Consider the following 11610-nt stretch of genomic DNA (forward strand, 5'->3'; position numbering starts at 1 on the left):
GGAGCGTCCCGGGAGAAGCCCGGGACAAGGGCGGGGCCGTTTTGTGGCCGTTCGGAGGCGAAGGAGGCTGGGCAGGGCCACCCCCCCCTGGTTCACTCACAAGATTATAATCGGGTTTGTAAGTCCGACCAAGTAAGGTTCATCATTCATTATCCATTTTTCTTTCTGTAATATCTGCTTTGGGTATTTGGACGCAGGGGGTGGTCCAAACAGCTCTAGATAGTAACAAGAGTGACCCCCAGTCGTCTATTCATGGTATTGCAAAAGACCTCTTGGGAAACAGAACATTTAGTAAGGTCCTTAATACCCCCGTTAACACATAGGGTTAAAATTATAACAGAAAAGCTGGGGGAGATTGAAACCTCGATACAGAGGAATGCTAACCAAACCAGGGAACTACTCACAAGCACATATAAAAACCATAGAGGTCTACCTGCTCCTTCAGTGCCCCCTAAGGGAGTCAAAAAAAGCAGCAAGGAAGCAGAAATAGCAACAGAAAAGGGAGCTAAGGCAGTTGTTAATATACCCAAGGTACAAACAAATGTCGTTAGTGAAAAAGGGGGAGGATCTGCACCGGAACAAAAAACAAATAGCAGACAAACTAACTCAGTAGCCCCAAAAGAAAATAAGAGTAACTCACACTATAAGCCACCTAGAGTATTCAAGAGGAACGTAGACCTTCTACCCCAGGCAGTACCATTTGTAGTAATTATGACAGGTGTACCAGAACTTGAAGATGGTAAGCGAGAAAACTTCCACACTCTGAAGAACAAGGTTATACATTGGTTGGCAAACAATAGAGCATTACCACCAAACCTGAATGGGGAAATATTGAATGTGAGAAGGGTTGGGTGGTTGGGTCGTAGACCAAAGGATCAAAATGGGGATGTCATTATCATAAATTTTAGAGACCATAGAGTCTCCAAATTCATTGGGGAATGGTACGATGGGAGTGAAAGGGAGGGAATTACAACTAGAGACCTGACCTATTTCTACCCACAATCATTGTTGAAAAGACCAGCACATCCCCCACCAACACGTGGACGTGAATTTCTTAGCTATGGTTTTAATGATCCCACATTCAACCGTTATTCTATGTTTGAAGGGATGGAAGGGATTGATTTACTGTGTGGTGGGACCTTGAGTGACAATATAGTCAAAATAGCCAATTACAATATCGAATGTCCGGGGAAATATGATAGAGAGAATAATGATGTGGTAATTGTCCCATTTGGGGAGGATATCTTCAGGTTTGCGCCGATACTAAAAGAATCCCAATACCAAGATAACGGAGAAAAAGAAACAGGAGTACACATAAAGAAGGTAAACCCTAACTTAGGTATAATTAAGTTATATTCGTGGAATATAGCTGGTCTATTAAAAAACATGTCCAAATCAGAATGGAACGAATTCATAGAAAAATTCGACATCTGCTTGTTCCAAGAGACCTGGAGTACATCCCCTCAGTATAAATGTGGATACACAACTTATTTTATACCAGCTATCAGTACTGGGAGGGGTCGGCCATCTGGGGGCCTACATATTTGGATCAAAATTTCACTTAACCTGGCCATCACCATTCGTTCGTGGTCAACAGATGATATATTACATATCTCGATTAAGGGTCATAAAAGTTTTGAGTTGTTCAATGTCTACGCTCGTGGGACGCCAGGAGGCCAAACGTCCCCCACTATAACACTTCTTGAGGGGGCATTGGCAGGTCCACTATCCAGCATTGTCATTGGAGGTGACTTTAATTGTACTTATGAACCCTTAAATAAAGATGATATTATGTGTCTGAATGAGGATGATTGTGCGAGGTCAATCCCTCTGTTAACTCTGGCACCCGTAAAAAAGTGGACCCCGAGAGTCCTGCAATTGAATGCCCTAACAGCTGAATACAATCTTCGAGCTCTAAATGGGAGAACACCATCTGACCCAAATGGGGCAATGACATATAATAAACTTAGTTGCCCCTCCCGTATTGATTATATTCTGCTCGACACCAACTCCTGGCAGAGCTTAACGGATATGGAAGTTGTGCAGACTCAAGACAGTGACCATAATCCACTGTGTATGGGAATAAAATGGGGGAGGGAGAGGAACTTTGTAGAAACCCCGTTATTAGTCACAAAAGTTCTAATCCCGTCAGATGGTAATCACAAACTTAAATGGAATAGAATATTAGGTCAAAAGGATAACTTGCTCTCTGTTAAAAGGATGGTTGAATCACTAACCACAGAATTGGTTCACGGAAACATGGGCGCTAATATGGAGGGTACTAACTTTAGCCTTGAAGTCTCCTATAACACCCTGATAAAGGACAATGGATCCCTATTCTCTAAAAATGGGGGTGGAGGCCCTGGAAAGAAAGGTATTCAACAAGCTAGCACTCCCTGGTATACGGCTCAATGTAGGGAGAAAAGAAGGGAAATTGGAAGGGCAATTAAAAGGAAGGATAATGTAGCTTTGCGGCTGGCAAGAAAAGACTATAAAAGCTGTATAATAGAGGCCAAGAGGGATTGGGAGGAGGAGTATTGGCAGGAACTAAGGGTGGCAGCAACCTCTAAGAACACTATATTATTCTGGAAAATTATAAACAGGTTAGATAGAAAAGGTAATGATTCCTTAGCCAACCATATGAACGAACAACAATGGCATACACATTTTTCTAACCTGTATAATCGTGGGAAGGATATACCCCCACCAGGTTTTGATCAGCCATATCCCAGTAATAATAGGACTACAACTGATGAGCCCTTTACAGCACATGAGGTAGCTGCAGCCATAAGGAAAATAACTCCAGCGAAAGCGGCTGGCCAAGCTGGGATACTGGGTGATCTGTTTTTTACATGATCCTAAGTTGTGGTCCAATCTTATTGCCCCACTAATAAATCTAATTTTGCTGGTTATCCCGTACCTGCCCAGAAGTGGTCACAATCCACAAGAAAGGTGACAAGGAAGACCCAGCCAACTATAGACCGATTAGTTTAATCGATGCAATGCAAAAAGTAGTTGGACGGGTAGTTGTGAATAGAATAGACAGATGGGTAGAGGAGGGTTGTATACTCTCCCACTTTCAAGCAGGTTTTTGAAAAAATGTGGGGACTATGGACCAGGTTTTCAGGTTTTGGGCAATTTACTGGAAAACCGTCAGCGTTAGAAAGGGACAACTCTACCTGGCTTTTGTTGATTTAAAAAGCGCCTTTGATTTGGTACCTCGTGAAAAGCTCTGGAGGATGTTACTGGATATGGGCTTCCCAAGATACCTCCTGGAACTGATAGTTAAGCTCCAAGAGGATAGCTATGCCAGGATTAGATGGGGGAGCCAAGGGCAGCTAACGAGGAGGGTGGCCGTGAATAGGGGGGTACGCCAGGGCTGTATGATGGTGCGGACACTGTTCTCTCTCTTTGTTAACGGGGTGGTGGAGCGGTTGAGGGAGGACAGTGCGGATGCCCCGGTCCTGGCAGGAGAAAAAACACCAACTCTCCTGTTTGCGGACGACACCCTCCTGTTGGCCAAAACCCCAGTGGGCCTGCAAAAACTTTAGGATAAATGTAGTCTGTTCTGTGATGAGCGTGGTCTCACCATTAATACGACCAAACCTAAGTTAATGGTTTTACCCCCCCCCCAAAAAAATGGAAAGATTCCCCAGTTCACCCTCAATGGTAGTTCTCTTGAGGTGGTGGAGGAATTTGACTACCTGGGTATAAGGATAAACAGCAAAATGAGGTGGGATTCTCATATAGCTAAGATGCATTTAAATCTCAGGAGAGTGTTGGGTGCTATACTAAGGAGCCAGCGGTTATCTGTAAGTAGACCGATTGGCCCTGCTCTAGCTTTATATGAAGGTAGGGCGATGCCCACAGCCTCTTACGGGGCAGAACTATGGGGAGGTGAAAATGTTGAGCTATTGGTAATTTGTTAGGGAGCTGGCTGCCTCACCTGTTTCCACCCCATTGAAACCATTGTATTTGGATATGGGCAAACGTCCAATTTCAGATGTACTTCACTTGCGCCCACTTCTGTTTTGGGTTCGCTTAAGGAGGACCCCAGAGCTGGCACATTATGCTCTAGTGCTGGACGAGCTCATTGCATTGAACTCGGGTGGTAAAATACGCTGGCTAAATAAACTCAAAGAGATGATTACAAAGCTGGGCTTGACTGAATTCTGAATTTCCCAGGCACCACCCCCAAAGCAAATAATAAAGAAAATTTACGGGAGTGGCTGGAGGCCCTTGAACAGAGGAACCCAAGTAGGGTAATATTAACTATGAAATTTGTGGAACATAAACCAACAAGAAGGCTGAAACCCTTTCTTGGCGTGATAAAAACGCCCAGAGACAGAGTAATTTTCCTAAAGATGAGATATGGAACCCTGCCTCTGAATCATTTTACCAAAGGTTGGAAAGCCTCAGGGTCACTGAACGGAGGATGCCCATGCTGTCCGTGTAAAATAGAATCCCTTGCTCACTTTATGTTCGTCTGTAAAAGCTACAAGCGAGCAAGGCAGAGATGGCTGGTGTACGGCCTCCCTCGTTATCACCACTCCACCCCTCTTCTCAGGGAGCTTCACTGGCTCCCTATAAAGGAACGGGCCCTATTCAAGATCGGCTGCATGGTCTTCCAGGCCCGCCAGGGCACTGCCCCCGCCTTCATCTCCTCACTAATCAAGTCCTATGTACCTGCAAGAGAACTTCGGTCTTCCTCCAAGTCCCTCCTCCAGATCCCTCGCTTCACTCGCAAAAAGTGGGGCGGGGCCAATTTCTCCACCCTGGCTCCAACCTTCTGGAACTCACTTCCTGACCACCTCCGCTCTGCCACTCAGTATCTCCCCTTTCGCAGAGATCTGAAAACGTTCCTCTACAGCCAGGCCTTCCCCACTTAAACTCCCTCAATATCCCCTTCACCTCTCCCTGGTCTTTTCCCCCTCAGTTGCCGATCCCCCCAGCGCCAAGAAACCGCAAGGTGTACGCTGCGCTCTAGAAGTATTTTAAATTAGAAATTAGAAATTAGATGGCTTAAACCGGTTTGTAGCGAGCTTGGAACCAGAGACTTTCGGGGTGCTTTACGTATTATTACAACCAATGCGCTTCCACTTTTCATGGTTTGTGGTGTGGCAAAGTACCTCTCAAGTGCTTGGATAACCCGTATAAGAATGTTTAAAATTATTACTTCTTAGGCCGTAGGATTATGATTGTAAACTATAACCTATTTTAAGTGTCTGATACATATATTGTCATGTATTTTTTAGCTGTTTCATGTTTTATTGTATTCAGGGTTTTATTATGAGCATAATGTAATGTAATATATTTTAATGCTAATTTTTTTATGATTAATGTACTTATATGATATGATAATATCGAATAAAGTATCAATCAAATCCAGCACTATACATAGCCAGCGACTTTTGTTGCTACTCCACCCAAAAGTTGGAGGTAGGGACTTACTAAAAAAGTGTAAGTAGCTACTAAACTGTAAGTTACTACCACAGTGCATTTTTTGAATACTGAAAAGTAGTAACCTTTCTCAAAAATGTAACTCACTACAAGTGCAGTTTGTGAATAGCATTTAGTAGTAAGTGTTGTAGTACTACTTTATTACTACAAAACTTCCTACAAAGTGCAGTTAGTGAATCCGGCCCAATTGTGTTTAGGCCTAAAATGGACCTATGTTGCTTGGCTCGGAAATGGGTAATCTTGTTACACTGTCGCTTACATTGTTTACACTTGTATTTTCTTCTAAAACCTCACACCGACCATCCTGGTATTCTACAACTGTTGTACCATATATCCAAATTCAGGGTGATTACGTCCAATGAAGTATATGGTTTTCTTTCTTAGAAACTCCTGTGTTTCATCCCATAAACTCACTAAAGTTCACTTTAATTACAATATTTAATAAGACTGTGGAATGCTTTCAATGGATCTTACTTGAGCATGTACCCGCTGGTCACGCCTAATTAACTCTGTGAGGTTGTCCAAAGCTAGAAAGTAAATTACCCTTTTGACTATAGCTCTTTTTGTATTAAAGCTAAAGCTTTTGAGAGAATGTTAGACTGTCATGACGATGATTTAGGTACACCTGGTCAACAACAGACCATGCTTTAGTACAGACAAGACTGACACAGCACAGGTAACAAAAGTGCAAGCTTCCCTCAGACATGTAAAGAGAACTGGTACGTCAAAGCAGCAGCAGCAGCCCTTAGGCATGTACACAACACATACTGCATGGGATGGAGCACGCTGAGGTTAAGCATACAGCTTTTCCAGTGCAGGAAGTTGTAGCATTACAAGGTTCCATAACCTAAAATAAATGTGGTTAGCACTGGGAACAGAAGTGCACTCTTACAGACTGTACCCAGGGCCTCTATGTTAAATTTCACTAGTGGACGGCAGTACAAATAGGGGCACCACTAAAGTGGCAATGCAAACTATGACTGCAGGCCTGACACAAGTAGCCTGGCTGTGCATTTGACCTGTCTGAGTTACTCCTTTTGAGAGGTATAACGCAAATCACACTTCCAGTTCCCCTTAATATATTTCTGTCTTCTTTTGGGTCATTCTGTTCATTAAGTTACTCCATTTCTTTTATAAACTGGAGTGGGATATTTATAGTGTGTCGGTTTTGGTATTTGAGCTATTTGGGTATTTCTAAATGTTTTATACATTTTATTAAGTTAGGCCTGTCTGCTCTGTGTCATAGATACCAGGGATTGAGCTCAGGTGTCAATCATGGAATCATTTACTAAACCTAACAGGAACTGCACCAATATAACTTGCAGTGGACCACCATCCACCCAAACTAATAATCCACTTTCTCATATGACATATACAACTTTTGAGTAAGTGCATCACCATTGCATCAAAACTATGTAGTTTATATACATATCAATCCCATCAGGTTATTTGACATCCACGTACAGGCTTTAAAACCAGCCATGTCACACTGTTGGAAAGACCCCATTTTTAAAATGCCTCTTGAATCTATTCTGGTGGTAAAATCTGGCATAAGGTAAAACAGCTATTTAAAACTCAGCATTGGTTTCTATCTTTGGAAAAAAGTCAAGCAATACCCTTGAAACTTAGATTGTGCAACAAAGATGGATGGAATGACTGATTGAAGTAATTCATGTCACAGGTCATTATACAGGGTTACAATACAGTCCAAGAGGTTGCTCACATTTTCTGTCTGGAAGGGACCTGGCTTAGCTGCTCATGTTGGACTGCTCTCAACTGACATTTGCAAGCGACTAGTCTCTGTCAAAAGTAGTATCGTGCATGAAAACAATGGTTTGGAATTTTGCCTGAGTGATTGATTTTAACGAGGAATAACATTTATTTATTTGTTGAAAACTGTGAATATATATGGGAATGAATTGCATGTCCATTTTCTGGCAGTATAAGTCCCTCCATTTTCAGACAGTATAGGTCCAACTGTTTCCATTTAATTTTGTGAGATAAATAAGGAAGAGACCGCAATCCTCATCCACTTACAACAGTAGAAGAATGTCTTTATTTTACAAGGTAAGGTAATACAGACCAGTTAAAGGATAACAATGTATACCAGCAACCTCAAGATGTTCTTAGGGTATCTTACAAATGTATGATTGAACAATATTTCAAAACTGATATTTTTTAATCAATTAAATGATTTAATTTGTTAACTATGCAATTGTATTCTTTTAGAGAACAAAACATTATTGCAGGGGAGGAGCAAGATGGCGGGTTGATGCCGCCGGGAACACAGGCACTCTTAACCGCTCCCGTAAACTCCGCCGGACGGACTGCCTAATCTGCTAAAATTAATGCGGATAAACAGAGGCTGATGATTTTCCCACCTTACGTGCTACAGTAGCGCAGTGAGGAAAAAGCTGGTTACAAACTTACCGCATATCGGGATACCTGGCATATGTTGCCATTTACACTCGGCGGTTTATTCAGGCGGTTCTACAGACATCGGCTGATTTGCTTGTTGAGATTGGCAATCAGCTGAAGATCCTTGGATATGGACGCCAGATCCACGATGGCCCCTCCAAAGGTACCGGCTCGTACAACGCGTGCAGGCAGGCAGCTGCCTCCTGCTGTAATGGGAGAAATGGAGGGAGTTGAAGATATTGATGCTAGTGCTGGTGCTGGGGCGGCAAACTCGAGATCTCGGGCTGATAGCTCCAAGGTCGGTAAGCCAATACTTCAGTTAATCCAGTCAGGGAAAGCTGCAGAATTACTTGCCCTTAATATGCCCTTGGAGAATGACAGTAGCCGAGATATAGCGGGGATATTGTTGTAGGCTATCCCTGGCCAGCAAACAGGCCTGGAAGAGTCTGCTGGGGGCGCAGAGAAAAATGGAACCCCTACAGGAGGAATTTAGGAGCAAGGAGTATATCAACTAAGTAATGGGATTTCAAAGTCAACTGCTGGGGGTTAGTGTAGGACTATGCCTCAGACTAAGCCTCATACTGAACGGCAGAGATAGTAGGCAGCCCTGATAGTGTAACTGTTATAAACGATTCAGCTACTGTATCGAATACGGCTGATATGGCTGATAGCTCTTAGTCTGATACAGTGAAACAACAACAAGTAATTGGGCTAAAGCAAAAAGGACATGATAAATGCCCGGATAGTTTGATTTCATCACCTATTAACGATAGCTCTGAAGTGCAAATAGACTCACAATCACCTCTAAATATGAGCTCATCGGAGGAAGGGGAGATACTTCAAAATGATTTAGTTGGGAAAAAAGCAGAATCAAATGCTAAGAAATCACCAAAGATTGTGGCTAAGAAAAGAAATATGAAATGTACGAACTTGAGGGGTCACAAGAAGACGCCGACCAAACCTGACCAACAAGGTGTAGGTCTGCCACGCAATTAAAAGGTACTTAAGGATACTTCCCTCCGTCGCTGGGTCCAAACGGAAGGTGGGGTGAAGTCGCTTGTTTCTCGACTATCTGGGAGCAGCCCAACTGAGTCACTTCCAAAAACCCGAGCAAAAACGCGGTACCAACAGCTATGGTAAATGTCAACAAGGAGACAGAATTACAAAAGCTAGAAAAATCTCCAATTTACAATCTTTCAAACAAAGTACTCACGGAAATAGAAATAAGCGTGTTAGAAAAAAGCCTAATGTTTGTGCCCACAAAACCGACAGATTTCGTTAGATTAAAATCGGAATTTATTGAATTCTGCAGAAAAATCCGTTTAACAACTTTCTTCGCAGACAAACAAATGACGGTACATACGGAAACAACAGGGCTAAAGAAAAAATCAAACTTCTGCCCGCCTGCAAATAAAGTCCCAAAAGAAGTTACCACTTTTGAAAAAACTATACTCTCTGCTATTTCTTCTCAAGAAAAGAAAAAATCAGGCTTTGCCAAACCAAACTTAACCAAAAGGCAAAAAGAGGCTTTATGCTCCCTCAAAAATGACGAGAACGTCATTATAAAACAAGCCGACAAAGGCGGATCCATTGTCGTCTGGGGAACAACAGAATATATCACAGAAGCCAATAGAAAGCTAATGGATAGAGAATGTTACCGGAAAATTGAAAAAGATCCTACCGTGGAACTTCAGAATGAACTGTTTGCCATTTTAAAAAAGGATTTGAACAGGGGTTTCTAGGGAAAAAAGAATTTGAATACTTACAAAACAAACACCCTAGAAACCCATTGTTTTATGTACTCCCTAAAGTACATAAAGATGAAAAAACACCTCTTGGAAGACCTATGATTTCAGGGTGCGAATCATTGTTGAACCCATATCAAAATTTATGGCCTTTTTCCTCAAACCTTTCATGACGAAAGTTAAATCTTTCCTTCATGACACGACGGACTTCATCAATAAGCTTCAAACATTACTATTCACAGAAAATCTGGATCTCCTCGTCAGTATGGACATAGTATCCTTATAAACATAAATACCACGGATGAAGCCTTAGAAGTTTTAAAAATCTTCCTCAATATGAGAGATCGACCAATGAAAATACCAACGGATTTTATTCTAGAGCTACTGAAAATGGCCCTCAAAAAGAACTATTTTAAATTTAAAGATGACTACTTTTTTCAGATCAAAGGAGTCGCTATGGGCTGTCCTTTTGCCCCAGAATTAGCAGTCCTATACATGAGCCAATATGAGACATTCATTTATAAAAACAATCCATTCAAGCAATGGATAGGCGGATGGATCCGTTTTATTGACAACGTCTTCCTAACCTGGACAGGTAATGAGGAAGAACTAATTGCCTTTCACGGATGGCTAAACAACTGGACACAAGACATCAAATTTAGCATACAATTTTCCAAAGTCAGAATGGCATTTTTGGATGTAGAGGTATATTGTTCCCAACAGCGAACTGGTAACAACACTTTTTACCAAAGAATAATTAGGAATAAAGCACTACATTATTCCAGTAATCAAACAAAACTTACCGATAGGACAGTTTCTTCGCATCCGAAGTAACTGCTCTTTCAAAGATGAGTATATGGAACATGCCAATGTGCTAAGAGACAAGTTACTAATCAGGGGCTACCCTTCAAAACTTCTCAAACAAGCCATGAAAAGAGCATGGTGGACACCGCGAGAAGAACTTTTGATAAGAAAAGAACACAAAACCCAAACCTGCATAGTATGTGTATCAACATATTGTCCATCGTCCAATTGGTTGAAGAAAATAATTCACCAAAACTGGCACTTACTTAAAGGGCTTGACACACAGCTCACAGAAGTACCATTGTTTGCTTTTAAGAAAAACAAAAGCATTTCAAACCACATTGTGCGTGCCTTACTACCAAAAACCAAAAATCCTACATTAAGAGATTATGTCAATCTACCTCCAATCATAGGCATCATAAATGCGGTACATGTCTATGTTGTTCATCTACAATTGAAGGCTCTTTATTCCAACATGAAGGAATATCCTGGAAACACGATTCCTTTACGAATTGCAAAACACGGAATCTGATATACGTCATTCTTTGCCCTTGCAACAAATTGTATATCGGCAAGATCAATCAAGAAGCCAGACAACAGATTTCCAGCATAAGTCAAGGATCAAGAGAAAAATCCTCACAGCGCCTCTAGTCCAACATTGGATTGAAAAAGACCACAAAGAAAATGATTTAAAATGGACAGTGATTTCCAAAGTCCAACCTGACCCAAGAGGTGGTGACCTAGAAGCAAAACTTTGAAAAATAGAGGCCCTGTTGATTTTAAAATTCAATTCTGCAACAAATGGATTAAATGAAATGCCGGAGCTATATAACCTGTAAAATCTAGATGAAAGATACTTTCATATTCTATCAATATCACAGGGAAATCCATATATCCTATTCCTCCATGTCCATATAGATATTGTCACAGATCCAGTAAGGGCAATGATACAAATAACAACTTCAATTACACCCACTGCAAGCATTCTTTATATATCAACATGTTTTTGTTCCAAACTTATGCTTTTGTCTAAGAAACTACATCACGTAGAGATCAATCAAAACCGGAAGTAGACAACCGCTTAATTAGCTACTTTGACTTGGAACAGATACATTCATACTCAATCGATATCATAAAGAAACCTATATGTCCAATTCTTCAATGTCCGTACAGATTTTGTCAC

This window comes from Lissotriton vulgaris, chromosome 8 (genome assembly GCF_964263255.1).
Source record: "Lissotriton vulgaris chromosome 8, aLisVul1.2, whole genome shotgun sequence".
NCBI classification, from domain to species: Eukaryota; Metazoa; Chordata; class Amphibia; order Caudata; family Salamandridae; genus Lissotriton; species Lissotriton vulgaris.